Raw genomic sequence first — 7,687 nt, forward strand, 5'->3', positions numbered from 1 at the left:
CTCACATGGGTTTAAGGTGTGAGAGAATGGTGATGAAGCGCGAATATCAGGGTGTAGGCTACGATATACAGCCTCTCCTGGAGGTGTAGAATATGATAGACAGCCTCTCCTGGAGATGTAGGCTGTGATATACAGCCTCTCCTGGAGGTGTAGAATATGATAGACAGCCTCTCCTGGGGGTGTAGGCTATGATAGATAGCTTCTCCTGGGGGTGTCGGCTATGATAGACAGCTTCTCCTGGGGTTGAAGGCTATGATAGACAGCTTCTCCTGGGGGTGTAGGCTATGATAGACAGCCTCTCCTGGGGGTGTAGGCTATGATAGACAGCCTCTCCTGGGGGTGTAGGCTGTGATAGACAGCCTCTCCTGGGAGTGTAGGCTATGATGGACAGCCTCTCCAGGACAATTTGGCCCACTACAATTTTATTTATTGGCTTTTCAAAAGCTGCAATTACCAGCTAAAGGAAACACTGGCACATTTCACATCAGAGTAGTTTCCATCAAATTGACTTGTTGCAGATAAAAGTATGTGCTTAAATACATAGTAAACATAAACATTACTTTTGAGGTTAAATTCCCATGTATCAAATAAAAACATACAAGTTGGTTATGGCACGTGCGCTCTAGCCAACAGCTTGCAGATACAGTGGATGTATAGCCTACTACATGATGAGGCTATTATGGACAAAAATGCCAGATCATTTGCATTTTTCAAATGGCAGCCAAGCATCGAACATCATGTAACAAGAATAAGACCCTCCATATTTATTGAAAGGAGCATCAACCTCATCACTGTGCACTTTCGCCACCCTGTGAAGTTCATCATAACTTAACTAAACTGCATGCTTTCCCATGATGTCATGACATTTCTTATCAGACATGTAGGCTACTTTAATGCATAAAAAGGATGGAGGGAAACCTGGTTCATGTCAAGCCATTTTAAGGATGCTGGAATTATATTTTGGATGAATGTGCGCATGCCTACAGGAGACTTTGAAGCATATTTTGACTGCACTGGGCCTTTAATTAGGCTTTTGACCCTGAGCTGTGTGTTTCATGTCTTCACTGTTCTTTCATGTCAATGATGCACCTGGGCTGTCTGCTGCCTATCAGCTATTCCTATTTGTTCTTGACGATTCATATTGAAGCTTGATGCAGCTTTGAATGCTTTTATGTGGGGTTTGATTGCTAGTTAGCCTATTGCAGATCTGGACAAACAATCCACCTAACACTATTGTCAATATGAATGATGGATCGAGGGCAGGATAGACCGTTAGACTGGTAGACTATATTGACCTGTGGTAAAGCCATAATTAACACATGGAAAAGCGTAGTTCATAAGGGAAGTACCAAAACACCTTCATATAGGAGAGGTCCATGCAAACAGATTAGGAAATGTGGCTAGGATGGAGAAAATGATATAGCAAAACATGCAAATAGTGAATGTTAACCAGGGAAAAAACGCACTACCCCCCCCTGTGCCCAATAAAAAAACACACTACCCTCCCCTGTGCCCAATAAAAAAACGCACTACCCTCCCCAGTGCAAAAAAAATGAATACAAGTTTGACAAGTGACAACCCTCCCCTATTTTGGACCACCCCTCCCCCTCAGTAAATTGTGATATGTCACTTAGCGATATGTCCTCTCGTGAGGCCAAAACTCAACAGCATGTGCCACTAGGCATAATGTGCTTTGATTGAAACAAAATACAGGAAGGCTATATACACTGAACAAAAATATAAGCGCAACATGTAAAGTGTTGGTCCCATGTTTCATGAGATGAAATAAAAGATCCCAGAAATAGTCCATGCGCACAAAAAGCTGATTTTCTCTCAAATGTTGTGCAGAAATTTGTTTACATCCATGTTAGTGAGCATTTTTCCTTTGTCAAAATAATCCATCCACCTGACAGGTGTGGCATATCAAGAAGCTGATTAAACAGTATGATCATTGAACAGGTGCACCTTGTGTTGGGGACAATAAAAATCCACTCTAAAATGTGCAGCTTCTGGCTTATTCACCAGCCACCCGGACAGCTGATGAAATTTAGGAGTATTTATGTCTGTAATAAAGCCCTTTTATGTTGAAAAACTCATTCTAATTGGCTGGGCCTGGCTCCCCAGTGTTCAGTATAGTTTGTATAGTTTCTTAACACCAACTGCTCTAATTAGCTCATGAAACAGTATTCCCATGAAACTGACTGGTATCAAAACATTTGCATGCAGACGCAGTTTGGACATTTCGCTGGTAAAACAAAGAATTAGCATTTACGATTGACAGTGATGATGACATGGCCTATTTTGAAATTACGTATACATAACTTGGTGTTTGAGGGTATACATTTTTTATTTTATTTTTGACAATAAGTGTGGGCATAGGCAGACATTTCTATTGGAGGATGCATTTTATGCATATTCTATAATTATATTCAATAGGCTACATCTGTCTGTAAAAACATTAAGAAATGATGACGTCATTTACATTTTCATTGCTCTGGCAGCTAAAACATTAGCACTACACCATGAGAAATGAACAAGTGAGAGAGAGAGAGAGAGAGAGAGAGAGAGAGAGAGAGAGAGAGAGAGAGAGAGAGAGAGAGAGAGAGAGAGAGAGAGAGAGAGAGAGAGAGAGAGAGGTGAGAGACATCAGAAGTGAAACAGAGAGGACCAGCAGATCAAAGTACAATGTTTCCCTAATAGTGGTTTGTGACTCTCTGGTTTCTTCGACCGGCTGCAACTGATTCATTTTGGGTTGCAGTTGTTGGCTGGACACAATAACATGACTTTATAATAGACTGGGTTTACATAGCACTTTCTGGGGGCTCAAACCTTGTTGACTTGGGTTTGTTATTGGATGCAAAACAAGACGTGCTTCAGAAAACAGTTTGACCCATTCTACCATTGAGGATAATAGTGAGAATTGTGTTTCACAGAATTGTACACTACAGGGACATCTTCTCCATCACAAACTTCTGCAGTGAATGACAACTGGTACTACTGTTACCACTGTTACTACAGTTACCACTGTTACCACCGTTACTACTGTTACCACTGTTTCCAATGTTACTACTGTTACTGCGGGTACCATTGCTACCCCTGTTACTACTGTTAACACTGTTAACACTGTTACCACTGTTAACACTGTTAATACTGTTAACACTGTTACTACTGTTACTACTGTTACTACTGTGTAATAACATGTTGTAGATGGAAATGATTAGTATGGCTGTATGTTAAGACTTTAAAGGGTAAAAAACATGTTCAATCAATAACAGACGTACTCACTACAGCCAGTGTATACAGTTTAGTTGTTGGGTTGTTCATGTACATTTCATGAAAATATCTACAGAAATATGGGAAAGTTAGATACAATTAGTTACAGTAACACATGAAGCAACAAAGCTGTAATACTAGACCAACCCTTCACACCCCGGCCTACACTGAAGAAACTCTCTCATTGGCCAAGCTGTATTCCAGCATACACAGTATCCTCCAGCCTCTCAGGTCTGTCTCTCTCTTTGGTTTGTCTGGAACCCTCCAACACTACAACATGTCCATACTTCACCTCCTCTGGAACCTCCGGGGGTTTATCCATCTTCTTTAGAATAGTGACGTCAGCATATTCCAATTCTGGACTCTCATCAGCATCTGTGGGGACTGGGGAGATGTGACATGAGTGTTTGGGGGGGGGGGGTTACTAATGCACAGATCATTTGTTGACAATTATACTTCGAGGGTCAAAAGCCTACTTAAAGGCCCAGTGCAGTTAAAATTATGTTTTTCCTGTGTTTTATATCATATTGTACAACAGTTGATGAAAATCACACTGTAAAAGTGTGAAAACATTTGATCAGTGTAATTTCCTGGTTGAAAATACAATCTACACAGGACCTTCTATTCAGCAGGTTTGCATAGGTGGGAGTTTCAGCTTTGCATGGTGACATCACCATGTGATAAATTGGTTAATAGACCAATAACAAAGAGAGTTCCAAACCTCTCTGCCAATAACAGTTAGTTTTCAGTTTGCCATTCCCCACTCAACCACTCCCAGACTGTCCTAGCAAAATTCTTGCTTGAAAAATAATGATTTGCTAAAAGCTATTTTTGCCTATTTTAATGCCAATCTATTACAGTAAGGTACTTAAATGTTACCCATAAATGATTTGATTTTGATATAAAAAAGATGCATTGGGGCTTTTAGCACTAATAGATTGACCTCCTTCACGTGCACTTAGCCTGTCTGTAAGTCTGAAAATAGCCCTATAGAAATGAACCTACACTATGCAAAGTATAAAAGCCACATAAAAACAGTCCTAAAGTGAGCTACAACACTGAAACAACAGTCACATGAGCTGACTGAATGTGGTAACCATCAGTACACAGTAGATAGTAATCTTTGAGGTTTGTTAGAATTGTTAGACTGTCACACTACTGACCTGGAGCCTGTGGAGGTGTCCCCCTCATGTGAATACAGTAAGCTCCCACCACCACTGTAAGGACCAGGACCACAGCTACTAGTGACGCAATGAAAGGCCAATCGGATCCGGATCCTCCTACATGATAAGGTGGACAGAAATGGGGGAGAAGCAAGAGGGTTCATGTATGTAAGCTATCAAAGGAGCATTTTACACCCAAAAAACATTTGATCATATATTTATCACTAGTCAATGTTTGACAAACAGTCCCTCAAAATCATTCATGTCAACATTCAAGAAGCCTTTAGCTTCGTTGGAAGATTTTTATTTGGCAAATAGATATGAGCTTTTTAGCTCCTCACCTCCAATTATCAGTTGTACTCTTCTGGTGCTCAAAGTTGTTCCACTTGAATTATAGATTTTGAAGAGATATTCACCAGAATCACTCCTTTCTGTGTTCGCTATCCTAAATGTCCCGTTGTTGATAAAGAACTCTTATCTAGCTTTAATGGAGTCATGGATTATCACTGTGTTGTTTTTCATTTTGAATATCTCTATACTAACACTAGTGGGGACTTTCTTGAATATGAGTTCAGACCCCGTGGCGTTATTCATCAGCTGAAGATATACAGTTTCTCCCAGAGTTCCGTGACATGACATGTTCTGTCTAGCATCACAGGATTTCTCCTTCATGCCTGAGGAAAGGAGGGAAAAGGGACACTTTTGTTGATAGTGATTACAGTTATTATTCCTCTGAAACTCTAATAGAATTTCCTTTTGTAACATTATGATTGCTCCAGCAGCATAACACCCTGCATCCCACTGCTGGCTTGCCTCTGAAGCTAAGCAGGGTTGGTACTGGTTGATCCCTGGATGGGAGACCAGATGCTGCTGGAAGTGGTGTTGGAGGGCAAGTAGTATGCACCCTTTCCTCTGGTCTAAAACAAATAATATATATCCCAATGCACCAGGGCAGTGATTGGAGACATTGCCATGTGTAGGATGCCGTCTTTTGGATGGGACATTAAACCAGTGTCTTAACTCTATGTGGTCACTAAAGTTCCCATGGCACTTATGGTAAGAGTAGGGGTGCTAACCCTGGTGTCATGCCTAAATTCCTAATCTGGCCCTCATACCATCATGGCTGCCTAATCATCCCCAGCTTCCAATTGGCCCAGTCATCTCCTCTCCCCTGTAACTATTCCCCAGGTAGCTGCTGTAAATGAGAATGTATACTCAGTCAATTTACCTTGTAAAATAAGGGATAGAAAAATATCTAATTTGACAAGTAAATCATTTAAGCTTGCTAGGGAAGTATATAAACCATCAAACTTGAGATGCTCTATGATAGGCCTATTACATTGATTGGTTTCTGTTTCTTTTCTTCTCATAATAACACAGCATTGTATTCTGCTGTAATTATTCAGTTAAACACCCTTTATAACACTGCCTTATTGTTAGAACATGCATGACCTCCATAGACAAACAACTGTAGCCTCTTACCATTAGAGAGTCCGGTTAACATCACCAGGAGTCCAAACACCACAAGCATGTTGTCTTCACAAAGGCCAACCACTGATATGTGTTGGCAACTGTAGATTCCCTATACAAATACCAAACTCAGATTGCTAACTAAATGAACCTGCCACATTGTGTGACCAGGATGTTTGAGAAAAACACGCGATAAATTGTGTCACTCCAGGAATGGAAAAGGAAGTGTTTGAACACAGTCTTGATCTCACTTCTTCATTTCACAGACCAATGCATGAGAATGTTGTTTAAGACAAGGCATTACAGTTTTTCTCAATTGCTAAAACACTAAACCCTATTGTCTGAACCAAATGCTCAGTTGCCTGAACCCACTGATTGAATCAATCACTCTTTTGGCAAAACCATAAGCACTTTTCACCTGTTTAGACACAACTTGCCAACACATTTTCATTGTGATGCACCCGTGCTGCATAATGGTGAGCACATGTGACAAAAGTCAAACACAATTAGAGCACAGGTATCACCACTTGAACACAACAACTCAAAATTGATCACACTTGTGGCTAATGATGTGAGGGAACATATACAGTAAGCCAGTTTAGAGAGCACTGGTTTGTGAGGCCCTACAATTGATAGAAATCTGAGAGGAAGAGTTCGTGTGAGAGGTGGTCGAGGTGGTCAGCGAAGACAAAGAACAGTAATATCTGATGAAATCAGAGCTACTGTGATTGACCATGTTCTTGTCCATGGTATGAGCATGAGGGAGGCTGGACAAAGGGTACAACCAAACATCAGTAGATTCACTGTGTCCACCATAATCCGAAGATTTAGAGAAGAGAACAGGTAATTACCTTTTTTTTGACATTATAGTACAGTATGTAAATGTTGACAGCAATTACTGTATGACATACTATATACTGTACCACAGTATACTGTAAGTGAATATATGTTTCAGTACATCACTGTACCAATGTACTGTAGTATTGTAATGGAGGGTTGGTCTAACTGTTTGTAGGCCTAGTATTCCATGTATATTTTTTGTAACTCCATGTTCTCTTTTTTGTAGAATTGAAAGACTGCCACATGGGGGTGGGAGGACAGGTATGTTCTCCCCACACCAAGAGACCCTAATTGTTGATATGGTCCGTAAGAAAAATGCCATTAAACTGAGCGAAATTCAGCAGAAGATCATTGAGGACCATTTACATTTTGAGGGTATCAACAGTGTCAGCCTCTCTACTGTTGATCGTGTCCTCAAGCGCAACAGACTGCGCATGAAACAGCTATACAGAGTGCCCTTTGATCGCAACTCAGACAGAGTCAAAGAGCAAAGATTCCCACATTCAATGTTGATTACTCTAAGTAGTGATTTACTGTAGTGGCCTAAATCACTTTTTCCGTATCACTTACAAAACTATATCTATTTCTACAGAGGGTTTTTCAACTGGATGCAATGGAAAGACCCCATCAATACATCTACATGGATGAAGCTGGGTTTAATCTCACCAAAAGGAGAAGGAGAGGCCGTAATGTGATTGGCCATCGGGCCATTGTTGGTGTTCCTGGGCAGCGTGGTGGCAATGTCACATTATGTGCTGCCATCAGCAATCATGGGGTTGTCCACCATCATGCCAACCTGGGGCCCTACAACACTCACCAGCTCCTCATTTTCCTCAATCACATGCGAGATGCTTTGTTAGGGCAGCAGGATGAGCATCCCATCTATGTTGTTGTTTGGGACAATGTGAGTTTTCACAGAGCCCTCCAGGTTAGAGAGTGGT

The 7,687-nt window shown here is 40.9% G+C and overlaps 1 long non-coding RNA gene across 1 annotated transcript; it reads right to left on the reverse strand.

Moving 5' to 3' along the window:
• Window positions 1–2,589: 2,589 nt before the first annotated feature.
• Window positions 2,590–6,026, reverse strand: LOC121580320. The gene is made up of 4 exons (XR_006003019.2): window positions 5,919–6,026; window positions 4,778–5,110; window positions 4,437–4,553; window positions 2,590–3,657 (listed from the first exon to the last, which is right to left on the reverse strand). It is a non-coding gene; the product is annotated as an uncharacterized LOC121580320 (long non-coding RNA).
• Window positions 6,027–7,687: the final 1,661 nt, after the last annotated feature.

This window comes from Coregonus clupeaformis, chromosome 2 (assembly GCF_020615455.1).
Source record: "Coregonus clupeaformis isolate EN_2021a chromosome 2, ASM2061545v1, whole genome shotgun sequence".
Taxonomy (NCBI): domain Eukaryota; kingdom Metazoa; phylum Chordata; class Actinopteri; order Salmoniformes; family Salmonidae; genus Coregonus; species Coregonus clupeaformis.